This window comes from Rhinopithecus roxellana, chromosome 3 (assembly GCF_007565055.1).
Source record: "Rhinopithecus roxellana isolate Shanxi Qingling chromosome 3, ASM756505v1, whole genome shotgun sequence".
NCBI lineage: Eukaryota > Metazoa > Chordata > Mammalia > Primates > Cercopithecidae > Rhinopithecus > Rhinopithecus roxellana.
In genome coordinates, this window is record NC_044551.1 from 159,057,259 (window position 1) to 159,071,957 (window position 14,699).

The window sequence follows — 14,699 nt, forward strand, 5'->3', positions numbered from 1 at the left end:
TCGGCTCACTGCAAGCTCCGCCTCCCGGCTTCACGCCATTCTCCTGCCTCATGCTCCCCAGTAGCTGGGACTACAGGCGCCCGCCACCACGCCTGGCCAATTTTCTGCATTTTTAGTAGAGGCGGGGTTTAACCGTGTTAGCCAGGATGGTCTCGATCTCCTGACTTCGTGATCCACCCGCCTCGGCCTCCCAAAGTGCTGGGATTACAGGCGTGAGCCACCGTGCCTGGCCTGAAGGCGATAATTTTTTAATGAAGTAATTGATCAACCATGCAGGATTTTGGTGGACACAGGTCTTCTGGAGGACCTACCATTCTGGAGGCCAAAATTCAGATTTCGGTTTGAGATGTGTAAACTAGTAGGTATGTTAGTGTTGGTGAGCCACTTAACTCAGTCACCTTCCTTATTCTCATTTGTAAGGTACAGTTTACCACCTTCTTGGATCTTCTTGTTGTTAGTTGTATACCACTTACCGTGTGTGCCAGGTTCAAAGAGCTAAGGGCTTTTCCTATATTAGCTAATTTAATTCTCACCAACACCTCTGTAAGGTAAGTACTAGTATTATAATATAATATTATATATTATGTTATATATTATATAATCTTATATATAATATATAATGTTATATAATTATATATTAATATACTAACATGTTAGTATATTAATATTAATATATGACATACCTATATATTAAGATATTAATATAAATGTATAATTGTATATAACATATTATATACTTTATATATATATATGCATACACACACACTTTTTTGTTTTTTGAGACAGAATCTTGCTCTGTCACCCAGGCTGGAGTGCAATGGTGTGATCTCAGCTCACTGCAACCTCTGCCTTCCGGGTTTGAGCGATTCTCCTGCCTCAGCCTCCCAAGTAGCTGGTGCCTGCCACCATGCCCGGCTATTTTTTGTATTTTTAGTAGAGATGGGGTTTCGCCATGTTGGCCAGGCTGGTCTCCAACTCCTGACCTCAGGTGATCTGCCTGCCTTGGTCTCCCAAAGTGCTGGGATTACAGCCATGAGCCACCATGCCCGGTCTGTATTATATTTTATATATATAATATTATAATTACATGTTATTTACATTATATAAATATTACATATTATATAGGTAATATTATTCCCATTTCAAAGAAGAGGAAACTGAGGCTTATAGAAAGTAGTGAATCTAGAAATCCCACATGGGTTTTCTGTCTCCTTAGCTCATGCTCTGAACCATGCCATTATGCTGTTTATAAACAGCAAAGATCTAAGAAAACATAAATAAAAGGAAGCACAGAGTGGCCAAACAATTCCTCCCTAGAGCATGACATTTCACCTTCCGCCAGTTGCTCAGGTCATATGTTTGCTGAGTTATCAGCTCCTAATTGGAGGGAACAGTTCTGCACATGTTATAAGCAGACCCCCTACCCCTAGGCTTTCAGATTTCTGCAGTAAGCTTCTTACCACAAAGCACCATTGTTTTTCTTCAGGGCTTGGACTGTCAGATTACATTTCTAAGCTTCCAGAAGAGCAACACATAGACACGGGAAGTCAGAGCCTTTGAACTCAAATGCCATCCCCGTCACCCACCTCCACCACCAGCACCAGCACCGAGTGGCACTTTGGACAACTTTTCCCTCTCATGTGAGTTTTGTCATTTCTTACACCAATTGGAACCAGCACCTCTCAAATTCATTTTCTAAAACCCAGAAAATTGTGTGGAACACTTGATGACTGAAAGGTGAGTAGGCTGACCAGGTAAGAGCCTACCACTAGAATGGAAGGCTGCGGGAGGGTGAGGGGACGATGGACATCAACCGGGAAGAGCTGAACTAGGGCATTCCCAGGTATCTACCCTGCTACCCTGCATAGAATTCCCAGGACCCAGGGTGGGTTTTTATGCTTCCCCCCCTTTTAATACTTATTTTTATCATTTGTCAGTAGAAGTGTCTTTATCTTAAAAAATTAATACATGATTGTTGTCACCAATTTAAATAATATGGAGATGAATAGAGACAAAGTAAAATTATAGATTTAGGCTGGGCGCAGTGGCTCACGCCTGTAATCCCAGTACTTTGAGAGGCCGAGGCTGGTGGATCACCTGAGGTCGGGAGAGCTGAACTAAGGCATTCCCAGGTATCTACCCTGCTACCCTGCATAGAATTCCCAGGACCCAGGGTGGGTTTTTATGCTTCCCCCCCTTTTAATACTTATTTTTATTATTTGTCAGTAGAAGTGTCTTTATCTTAAAAAATTAATACATGATTGTTGTCACCAATTTAAATAATATGGAGATGAATAGAGACAAAGTAAAATTATAGATTTAGGCTGGGTGCAGTGGCTCACGCCTGTAATCCCAGTACTTTGAGAGGCCGAGGCTGGTGGATCACCTGAGGTCGGGAGTTCCAGACCTGCCTGACCAACATCGAGAAACCCCATCTCTACTAAAAATACAAAATTAGCCGGGCATGGTGGCGCATGCCTGTAATCCCAGCTACTCGGAAGGCCGAGGCAGGAGAATCACTTGAACCCGGAAGGCAGAGGTTGCCGTGAGCTGAGATTGCACCACTGCACTCCAGCCTGGGCAACAAGAGCAAAACCCTGTCTCAAAAAAAAAAAAAAAAAAAAAAAAAAAATTACAGATTTACACTACACACACCCCTTTATGACCCTCCCTCATGCCTCTGCCCAGCCATCACTCCTAACCCTAACTGTTTGGAGTCTATCCTTCCAGATGATTCTGGGTGTGTGTGTGTGTGTGTGTGTGTGTGTCATTTACAAAAATATCAATGAGAGGACTCTATTCTGCACCTTGTATATTACAAGCATCTTTCTGGTCTATCAGCTCTTTTATTATTAACAGCAGCACAGTGCCCCACTGTAAGAATGCATCATCTTCCTTTTTGTCTTATCTTTGCTTTCTCGGATCTTTTACTTTCCTAGGGAACCTGTCCCAGCTCATGCTTATACTCTCCCTTGGTCCTCCCTTAAGGAACTGCACAAATGGGAAGGTGGCCAAAGGTGAAAAGGGCATGGGGTGGGCCCTAGAAGGGAGAGTGAGGAGGGTAGGGGAGTGTATCCTATCCTGGTCATTACTGGGGTACACAGGGAGTTATTTTTCCTTCTCACCTTGCCAAATGTTTCCTCTGTCTGGCCAAGGCATACCTTTAACAATTTATGGGAATCATCTCTGAAAACGACCGAGAGGATTAGCACCGAGAAACAAAGTCTGTTTTCTTTGAGTTACAATCTCTCTTTTAAGACCTCCAATCTGGGCATCTAGGCCAGTCCACTGCCTCTGTCCAAGATGTATGAGCAGCTTGGGCTTATAGCACCCCATGCTCTTCTCTAGGTAGCTACTCTGCCTGATTAACAACCCCATTAGGTAGAAATTTGTTCCTTGCCACTGGAAAGGTGTTTCAGCTTACAGGATACAGACAAGACCACTTATTACCTGTGTGCCCTTGACCACATTTTGTGTCGTCCCTGTACCCAGTTTCCTCATCTGTAAATGGGAATAATAATAATATATATCTTAGTTGGTAGGGTTTTTCTTTGTAACTTAGACAAAATATATATGTAGCTTACTTAGGGTATTATATAGCAGCTGCTAAGCACTCAATGAACATGGATGATTATACCCTGAATTGAAATAGCTCTTCCTGCACTTTATTTTTAGTTAATTAATTAATTAATTAATTTTTGAGATAGAGTCTCCCTCTGTCACCCAGGCTGGAGTGCAGGGGCAGGATCTCGACTCACTGCAACCTCAACCTCCCTGGTTCAAGCAATTCTCCTGCCTCAGCCTCCCAACTAACTGAGATTACAGGTGCCTGTCACCATGCCTGGCTGATTTATTTTTTTGTATTTTTAGTAGAGACGGGGTTTCACCATGTTGGCCAGGCTAGTTGGCTAGGCTGGTTTCAAACTCCTGACCTCAGGTAATCCGCCAATCTGGGCCTCCCAAAGTGCTAGGATTACAGGTGTGAGCCACCAAGCCTGGCCTTCTTACTGCACTTTATTTATTTATTTCATTTTATTTTATTTTGAGATGGAGTCTTGCTCTGTGGCCAGGCTGGAGTGCAGTGGCGCGATCTCAGCTTACTGTAACCTCCACCTCCTGGGTGGGTTTAAGGGATTCCACTGCCTCAGCCTCCCAAGTAGCTGGGACTACAGGTGGCGCCACCACGCCTGGCTAATTTTTTTGTATTTTAGTAGAGACTGGGTTTCACCATGTTGACCAGGATGGTCTCCATCTCCTGACCTCATGACCCGCCCGCCTCGGCCCGCAAAGTGCTGGGATTACAGGCCTGAGCCACCGCTCCCGGCCACCCTACTGCACATTAAACCCAAACTTTAAATATCGCCTAGATCAGTGGCTGTTTTTTTTTGTTGTTGTTGTTTTGTTTTGTTTTTGAGACAGTTTTCCTCTTGTTGCTCAGGCTGGAATGCAATGGCGCGATCTCAGCTCACCGCAACCTCCGCTGGCCGGGTTCAAGCGATTCTCCGGTCTCAGCCTCCGGAGTAGCTGGGATTAGGGGTGCACGCCACCACGCCCAACTACTTTTGTATTTTTAGTAGAGACTGGGTTTCTTCATGTTGGTCAGGCTGGTCTCAGACTCCTGACCTCAACTGATCCGCCTGCCTTGGCCTCCCAAAGTGCTACGATTACAGGCGTGAGCCACCGCACCCGGCCCTAGGTCAGTGGCTCTTAACCCTGGCTGTACACTAAATTCACTTTTGAAGCCTTACAGAAATGCCAGTGCCTAGGCTCCATTACTAGAGATCCTCATACCCTTGGTCTGAGGTGGGGTCAGGGGTGTCAGTGTTTTTGAAAGCCTCCCTTGGAATTTTCATTTGCACCTTGGTTGAGAAGTACTGTATCTAGTTCAGTGTTCTCATTTTCCCTATAGGAAGCTGTAATGCCGAGACATGGAAGGAAACGGCTCAGGTGATATAGCCAGAGCAGAAGGAAGGACCCAAGCCCCTTATCCAGGGTTGTCCTCAAGGGAAAAATGCAGCCCTGGGGCTGCCCTTCACTTGGGTCTTTTGGATGGGACTTCTGAGCTCTTTCCTGATAATAATGTTTGGACCTCTCCAACCCAGTTCTTCCTAGCACCCTTGCTTTTCCATCCTTGGAGGCCTCAGGTCAGACCCCTCAGAGAGGTGTCCCTACAGAAAGCCGCTGTTCCAGAATGTGACCCATTAAAAAACTCAGCACTTATAGATGTGAAATAATCCTGTTCATTTATTTTTGAGAATCTAAGCCTCCTGTGGGCAGGAACCGTATCTATCTTGTTCCTGCGGTGCGGGGGCTTAGAGTGGTGACCAGCACTTAGTAAAACATACTCATTAAATGACTGAATGAACGAAATCCCAGGAGGGCAGTTGAATTATTTTTTTATTATCATTTTTCTGGTCCTGACCATCTGATTCTCATTACTTCTACAGCTCGGGAAGTCTCTCTCCTTTGGCGTTCTATAAACCTCCTGTGCGTACATCGACATTTTAACCCTAAATCCAGAGTTTTGGGACAGCAATACCCGAGGGCAGGGGATTGGGGGAGGGGGATAACTCCCCGGAGGTCCGAAGCCCCGGCGGAGCTGCCCTGGGGTTGGGGGGAGGGAGGGAAACCCTCAGGAGGACGCCCTTCCGCCCCCTGCCCGCCCCATCGGCGGGAGATGGCCCCGGGCTGCGATGTCCTTCAGAGGGGTGCGCCGCCGCCGCGGCCGTCTCCTCGCGTCGGGCGGGGTTGGGGAGTGAGGGATGCGATCCGGGTCGTGGTCCGGGGGCGGCTCCAGCCGCAGCCCCCGCATTCCAGCCGCGCGCCCCCGGAGGTGATGCCTTGAGAAGGCTGTATTTTTTTGGGGGGGAGCCGCAGGGGAGCGTTGGGAGAGGGGTCCTGTGTGTATCCCTTTAAGAGCCGGAGGGCTGCCCCCGCCTCGCAGGCGCCCGGAGCCTCACAAAAGAACAGGATGTTGTTGATTTGTCACCAAACCACAGAGAGGAAATGATTGTAAATTTCCTTTAAACATCCCCACCGCGCTCCCGCCGCCCCCGCTTCCGCCTCCGCCGCCCCTGGCCGGCCCGGCACAGCGGGGCCTCAGCGCTCCCGCGGGGCGTCTGCTCCCCAGCCGGGCCAGTGGCCGAAGGGCTCCTGGGCGCCTGCGGGAGAAGCCCCCGGCCCGGCCGCTGCCCCAACTTGCGTTCCAGTTCCTTTCTTATGATTATTTTTTCTACAGCTGCAGCGGAGGAAGGTCGTGGGCTTTGGTGTGAGCCCGCGGGCGGCCCTTCTCTCCGAGAGGGAATGGGAACCGCGCGCGGGGAGCTCCGTGCTGTATCTAGGGAGCGCTTTAGCGCGCCATCCCCGTTTAGCCTCAGCCTTCCTGTAGAGGCAATAGCCTTTAGCGCCTTCGTTAGGGTCTGGAGGGAAACTGAGGCCCAGGTTATGTGAGCCGAAAGTCACCAGCTCTTGGAACGCCTTGGGGTCCTTGGAACACACCACCCAGGATTAGGTCATCGCAGACCTTATATTTGTAAATCAGTGAGCGACCGGAACATTCTAGAATCCCCAAGTCATCAAAAGTGGCATTTTACATTGCGAAGTCCAAAGCAATGATTGCCAAGTCCAAGTTTTTTCGTGGGGGAACTTCCCTCACCACTTCCAGCCGGGTACCCCCTTTTCAGAAGCTGTTTGGGTTTCAGTTTCTACCTGTGCTTTTTTGCACCCGAATCCCCCTTACTTTCACCCCTCTTGCTTGTATGATTTCAGGAAGCCTCTGGTGGAGTTAGTGTTTGCTCCCAACCTGTGGCCCATGTTGGAGTGGTGTGGTCTGTGGTGTAGGAAAGGGCTGCCTTTGCTGTACAGAGTGTTCTTTTGGAGCAATTAATGCTTATTCCGGCATAGGCTGCACTGGGCTGCTTGAACTAAAAGCAGCAGCTAATGTCCTAGACACCGTTGAACAGAATTCTCTCATTTCATCCTTTCACCAGTCCCAGGAGGTGGAGGTTGCTTTTCTCTTTAGACAGTTGAGGAAGCAGGTTCAGAGAGGCTGAGGAACTGGACCAGCTTGCACATTTTAAGTGGAAGACACAAGCCTCATTTAGTTACCACATTCTGATTACTGGTGGTGTCTCTCTTTAACACTTTGTCTTGTTACTCGCTTGTGGAGAAAGGTGGTGAAGAGAACAGGATATTTTTGTTGGGTCTTGTTACCTCACCTTCCAGAGAGCTCTGGGCCGGACCCCACTTTCTGGGAATAGAGTTAGGTGGCCAATGCTCTCAGATTGGAATCTTCCCTTTGCCAGCCTTATGAAGTCCTGAGTGGCTTGGGGACTGAGGTGTCTGAGTTCTTTTCACTCTTCTTCAATAGGAAAATGGGCTCCTTTAAACAATTACCTGGAGTTGGATTTCTAAGGCCGAATAGCCCCTGTCCAATGCAAGCCCTTCTATTCAGATTCCCAGCTCTAAGGGGCAATGGTAAGAGCTGGTGAGATGTATGGAGGGTTGACTTTGAATGTTAAACGTGCGGTTCATAACAGCTAATGATTTCATGTGCCTGCAATGTGCCATGCGCTGTGCCAGGTGCTGTGCACGTGTTTTCTCCTTTGATCCTAAGCTAAGAAAAGTTGGTATCCAGAGAGGTCATGCACCTAGAAATGATGGAGCTGGGGTTGGCATTTCTTCCCACAGGATCCCCTGTGTCTGTGCAAGAGGAGGTCATCCGGGCACCCCAGAAATAAGACTACAGTTGCTTGCCTTCAATCATGCAGAAAGCCAAAGAGGGTCCTTGATGCAGGCGGATTTTGAGAGAGAACGGCAGTGACCTCTAGCTCCTTTGTGCTGCAGCTGTCTGCATTGCCTCAATTCTGAGGACATTTGTTGATGGATTTCCAGAGTGGACTTTTGTGTCTCCACCTGTCCTTTTTGCTTTTATAGAATGCCAGTCACTGGGGCATCCACATCCTGACACTTGGGAGGGTGAGCCATCTGCTTATTTCCATTCCTCAGATGAGAAGCACAGGGCACCAACCTGCTAAGTTGCTGTGGGCACTGAATGGGCTGACTTGAGGCAGAGCAAAGCCACTGAAGTCAGGGTCCCTACCCCCCGCCACTCAGTTCTGGGGAAGCTGGAACCATAGGGCAGGTCATCTGATGCCACCTTGTCTCAATTTCCTGGCCTGCGAAGAACTTTAGCCTAGGTGGTATATGAGGGCCCTTCCAACTATTATAGAAAAAATGGCTTCTATTTACTGGTTCTGTTAATATTTATTAAACATCCATTACATGCCAGGCACTACCGTTACAGGCATTGGAAATATAGTGGTCAGCACAAGTTCTGCCTTCTTGGAGTTTAGGTGAGGAAGATGCCCTAATAAAGTAATTTTGTATGTATGTAAGTGTATGTATATGTGTATATGTCTATACATAATGTGTACAGTCGTGGGCTGCATAATGATATTTCGGTTAATGATGAGCTGCACATACGGCGGTGGTCCATAAGATTATAATAGAGCTGAGAAATTTCTGTTGCCTAGTGATGTCATAGCCATCCTAATGTCTTAGCTTAGTGCAGTGCATTTCCTTTTCTATGTTTAGATACATGAGTATTTATCACTATGTTACAGTTGCCTACAGTATTCAGTACAGTAACATGCTGTACAGGTTTGTAGCCTAGTAGCAATAGGCTGTATGGTATAGCCTACTACACACGTAGGCTATACCATCTAGGTTTAAGTAAGTACGCTCTAATTCTACGATGTTCGTGCAACAATGAAATCGCCTAATGAAGCATTTCTCAGAACTTACCCCAGTCATTACACCACACATGAATATATGTGTATGTATATGAAATGTCAAGGAGTACTTTGTTATGGACAAAAATGAAGCGTGTAAGGGGAAATGCAGTGTGTGTGATGGGAGGGCTACTATTTTATTTAGGGTGAGGAAGTCTCACTGATAAGGTAGAAGGGAAGGAGTGAACCATGCAGCTTTCTGGGAGAAGCCTACTGTAGGCATTTGAAATGGCAAAGATAAAGACTGGAGATGGGACTGTGTTGCAGAGGACTTATTATGTGTTGAGCACTGTGCTAAGTGCTTTTATAGTCTTACATATTTAATCCTGCTATCACTGTTTTTTTCTTTGAAGTGTGAGACTCAGAGAGGTTAAATGATTTACCCAAGGCCACACAGCTAGTATGTAGCAAAGGTGATATTCAAATGCGAGTTTTAATCATCATGCTGCTTCCCACTAGGGACTCTCCTTTTTGAGCTGGACCTGGCATTTCATTCATGACCTGGTTCTTTTGATTTCTTGGGGATTAAACAGCAACAGTGGCCAATGTGACACCTGGCAACTGAGTTGCTTGGTTGACAGCAGCTTAGGGCCTGAAGTTCCTTTTTGTGAGTGGAGGACGGTGATATGTTTAATACTGGAAAACCCCATGTTGTGTTTATGGCAGAAGCGGGGAGAAACACCTTCGGATTATTGTAAACAAGAGAAACGGGAGAACGGGGTAGCCTGAATCCCTCTGCCCCCCTCCTTTGTTTTAATTTCCCTAAGATAGGCCCAGCACAGCATGTTGTATTATACAGCGATAATTAAAACACTTGGATTTGTGAACTGAGATTTATAGAGCAAACAGGAGCCAGAGGAGAAAACGACAGTCATCTCTTTTATTTGCAGGCAAATATCCAAATTGCCACTTGCTTGCTTTTTCTTCCCAACACTATCACCTACTCTGCTTAATTAGATCCTTTTTTTTCCATATCATTTCCAACTGCCCGCTCTCCCTGCTGCACTGCAGTTTGTGAAGCCACACACTGAACACTTCCCCACAGCCCAGGGAAGATGTGACTCAGAAACACAGCAGCAAACGAGCGGAGGAGGGCACCTTTGCATCGATGGATCAGGCTGTCCTGCCTGCCTGTCCATCAGCCTCAGGGAGCGGGGACCGGAGGAACCTAACCCAGGGATAAGATGAGAAATTGCTAGACATTTTCCAGCCTTCCTAAGACAGTTTTCTACTGAGTGCTTGTTTGTTTTGGGGAGTGGAGAGGAGAATGAATTCCCCAAACAGCAGACCACCCCCAAATCCAATATCAAGTCATATTTTAGTATGTTCAAAGTGTCATTCTAAACTCGAAACGGGGAGGGACGGGTGGGGCAGTTATGGGGACTGAGATGAAGAAAATGCTGTTGAATATAGAATCTAGTAGAAAGAACAGTCAAAAATAGCTAATGAGAATTTTAGGCCAAATTAATTTGTTTTGGCCAAAATATTTGTTGAATACTTTGAATATTTGCTGATACTACGTGTCAGACATTGTTTTAGGCACTGAGGGGATAAAGCAGTGGCCAAACACCAAGAAATCCCTGCCCACATTGGTTTACATTCTACCTGGGTAAAGGAGGGCTGTGACTGTTAATTTCTTACCAAGAGCATAGAAACTATGCAGAACAATGAAGTGAAGGGGCCAGGCATGGTGGCTCATGCCTGTAATCCCAGCACTTTGGGAGGCCGAGGTGGGTGGATCACTTGAGGTCAAGAGTTCGAGACCAGCCTGACCAACATGGTGAAGCCATGTCTCTAGGAAATACAAAAAAATTATCTGGGCATGGTAGCGCATGCCTGTAATCCCAGCTACTTGGGATGCTGAGGCAGAATTGCCTGAACCCAGGAGGTGGAGGTTGTAGTGAGCAAAGATTGTACCATTGCACTCTAACCTGGGCAACAGAGCGAAAGTCCATCTCAAAAAGAAAAAAAAAGTCAGAGAAGGTGGCTAGGAAGTACTGGGATTTGTAATTTTAAAACGAAGTGAGGGCAGTACAGTGTGGAGATTGACAGGCCCGGTCTTGAATCTGGGCTTTGACACCTGCCAGCTGTGTGTGACCTTTGAGTTTCTATAATCAACCAGTCTGAAACTTATTTTTCTCATCTGCAAAGCGGGTCTAGTAATAAGGGGTTACATGAGAAAAACTACATATATATATATGTATTTTTTTTTTCTTTTTGAGACAGTCTCTCTCTGTCGCCCAAGCTGGAGTGCACTAGCGCGATCTTGGCCCTCTGCAGCCCCACCTCCCAGATTCAAGCGATTCTTCTGCCTCAGCCTCCTGAGTAGCTGGGATTACAGGCATGCACCACCATGCTTGGCTAAGTTTTGTATTTTTAACAGGGACGGGGTTTCACCGTGTTGGCCAGGCTGGTCTCAAACTCCTGACCTCAGATGATCCACCTGCTTTGGCCTCCCAAAGTGCTGGGATTACAGTCATGAGCCACAGCGCCCTGCCAGAGCAAAACAATATAAATTTACGTATTCAATCAGAGTTTCATGAATGTTAGCTGATATTAGTACTAAGTGCTTATAATATAGGGTGATGGGGGAGCTGAAGGAGGAGTGACCCATCGCAGCTGGAAAACGGCTTATTTTCCCTGTCAGCTTTCTTTTTTCCAGTAATCCTAGTTCGACCGTACACCAAGAAGGCAGTAGGAGTGCAGGAGAACTCTTGCAGCCAGGATTAAGGTTGGGAAGGATTTAGATCCTGGTTTGGTCTGTGGGACACAGGCTGAAGTTAGACAATTGTCAGTATTTTAGATTCTGTTTCAAAAACTATTTTCTACAAGCTTTGTGTTCAGCCCCATAGTTCACATCAAGCCTGGTGGGGAGGCTGGGGTTGTCCACTTGACAAACGGGAAAACAGGCACAGGATGTGAGTGCCTGGCCAAGGTCACCTCCAGTCTCCAGAGGAGATCTCCTGCCGGCCCAGTGATGAGTCATGCTGGAGTGTTGCTCCCGGGGTGAAATCACAAAGGAAGGAAGATTTGGATTTATTGCAGGCAGCAAGGGGAAGTTTCCTGTTCTTGAGAAATCTCAGAAACAGTAACTCCTCCACCTGAGGGGCCTCACTGAGTAGCTCCCAAACCCACACAGGTACAGGGCCTGGCTTGGGGTGAGGGAGAGGCCTTTGGCTTGTGCAGAGGCTAAGCAGTAAACAGGAGAAAGAAAAAAGAAGGAAAGAGGAAGATTGTAGTGGAGAGCATGGGCTCTGGGCTCAACGGACCTGGGTTTGCTGATTCTGCCCCTGACTGGCTTGGGCAAGTCCTGTAACCCTTTCTGAGCCTCAATTTCTTCATTTGTCAAATGAAATCATCACAGTGCCTGACTGACAGGTTTGCTGAGAGAGTAAAATAACGTGTGTTCAGATCACTTGATCCTAGGAGTTCAAGAGCAGCCTGGACAACATAGAGAGATCCCTGTCTCTACAAAAAATACAAAAATTAGCTGGGTGTGGTTGTGTGTGGATGTAGTCCTAGATAATCAGGAGGCTGATGCAAGAGGATGGCTTGAGTCAGGGAGGTCATGGCTGCAGTGAGCTGTGACGTCGCTGCACTCCAGCCAGGGCAACAGTGCAAAACCCTATCTAAAAAAAAAATGTGCCAGGTATTCAGCACTGTGCCTTGCATGCAGCAAACCCTTAATAACATTGGTTGTTATTTATGGAGAGGAAAAGGGTAAAGGGGTGGGAAGGCAAGAGAAGAGGGCTTAGGGTACTCTGCCCTCCAGTGCTGGACCATTCAGATGGGGTCTTCTTGAAGCTCTGTCCACCTGAAGCTTTTATTTTATTTATTTATTTTGAGACAGGGTCTCACTCTGTCGCCCAGGCTAGAGAGCAGGGGCATGATCTTGGCTCACTGCAACTTCTACCTCGAAGGCTGAAGTGATTCTCCCACCTCGGCCTCCTGAGTAGCTGCGACTACAGGCACGCACCATCACGCCCAGCTAATTTTTGTATTTTTAGTAGAGACAGTGTTTCATCATGTTGCTCAGGTTGGTCTCGAACTCCTAGGCTCAAGCAATCCACCAGCCTTGGCCTCCCAAAGTGCTGGGATTATAGGCGTGAGCCACCACACCTGCCTTGTCTGGATGCTTTTCGAGTCATTCACACAGGAAATGCCCTCTTGGCTCTCCAGAGGTTCATGCTGGGTCCAGCAGAGCAGGACCAGACAAATACCCGACGACATCCCGTTCTCACTTGCCCTCCCTGGTATCATGGTTCAGTGGTCACGGTGGGCCTGGGAGGTTTCCCCTCTTTCCCCTTGGTTTCCCCTCTTTCCCTCACCTTAACCTTTGCCTCTCTGACTGAGACCCATTATTCTTCCTGTCTCTGTTGATTCCATATAATGAAAATAATTGAGCCTGTCTCCACTGATAACTGTCTTGAAACAATCGAGCCCCGTCCCAGTCATCTGCCTCTGACTGAACATACCCCGCCCGCTGTATGGGGCCTGCTATAGCCTAGTTCCGGAACCCAAGCAGCGAGAACCCGTAGGCGAGGTGCACGTTTCACAGTGAATGAAGGAACTGGGGTTCACACCCTGGTGGACAGCCCTGTGGTTTGCCGAAGGGTGTCTAATGGTTCTGGGACTAAGGTTCAAAATCTCTGAAAGCATCTCTAAACAAAATGTTAATTATGATGGTTTTGCATTTTGACTTTGCCCTTCATCCTCAGCCTCCCTTCCTCGATGCTGCGTGCCCTGGTTTTATGTGGAAGATTCATTTTTTTTGCGGGGGGGGATGGAGTCTTGTTCTGTCACCCAGGCTAGAGTGCAGTGACGTGATCTCGGCTCACTGCATGCAACCTCTGCCTCCTAGGTTAAAGCAATTCCCCTGCCTCAGCCTCCCGAGTAGCTGGGATTACAGGTGCCTGCCACCACACCTGGCTAATTTTTGTATTTTTAGTGGAGATGGGGTTTCACCATCTTGGCCAGGATGGTCCTGAACTCCTGACCTTGTGATCCACCCGCCTCAGCCTCCCGAAGTGCTGGGATTACAGGCCTGAGCCACCGCGCCCGGCCTTTATGGAAGATTTCATTAAGAAAACAGGTAATAGGCAGGGCTAAAGAGTTGCATGCTCAGGCCGGGCTCCTACACACATCTGCACATGGTGTGAGCTCTTTCACCATGGGCCTGGATTGTGCTAAAACCTTTTACATATTTTTCACCGAATCCTTGCAATAACTCTAGAAGGGAGAAATTATTATCCTCATTACTCTGTTGGAGAAACGGAGGCTCTGAGGGGTCCTATAGTCATAGTTGGCAGAGCTGGGATTCAAACCCAAGTCTGATTCCATCCAAAGCCTGCCACCTTTGTGGTCGGTATGATTTTGTGTCTGTCTGTGTTTTTCACTCAGCGTTGTATCATAGATATTTTCCTGTACAGTTTTCCTAATTATTGTTTAAAATGAGAGCACAGAATTCCGTGAACCATCATTTGTGTAACTATTTTCTCCTCCTGGGCATTTGCACTGTCCTCAGTTTGTCGCGGTTATGGACAATGATCTAACGCCCATTGTGCTTAAAGCTTTTCTACTCACCTCTTGCCCCTCTCCCCATCCCACATGTTGGGGTGACTTATTGACCTAAGTTTCTGATTCCCCTCCGGAGAGTTGCTTAAATATAGATGGGAAGGCAGAGCCACTCAGTGGTTCAGAGCACAGGCTTTACCATCAGACCAAACTTGGTTTGAAAATCAGTTCTGCTGCTTCCTAGCAATATGAACTTATGCAAGTTACTTAACCTTTCTTTTGTCTCAGTTTCCTTTTCTGTTAAATGGGGATAATATCTGTCTCACAGGATATGTTGTGAGGATTATACGAGATGGTGCATGCAAAGCACTTGGGACCAGCATATTAAATACA

At 47.1% G+C, this 14,699-nt stretch overlaps 1 long non-coding RNA gene across 1 annotated transcript in view; it reads left to right on the forward strand.

Annotated features, from left to right (window-relative positions):
- The window catches only part of LOC104681836, a 147,261-nt gene that overhangs the window by 25,684 nt on the left and 106,878 nt on the right, over nucleotides 1–14,699 (forward strand). The window contains exon 3 of the long non-coding RNA XR_750616.1: nucleotides 1,487–1,843. This is a non-coding gene — a long non-coding RNA (uncharacterized LOC104681836). The remainder of the gene's footprint in view (nucleotides 1–1,486; nucleotides 1,844–14,699) is intronic.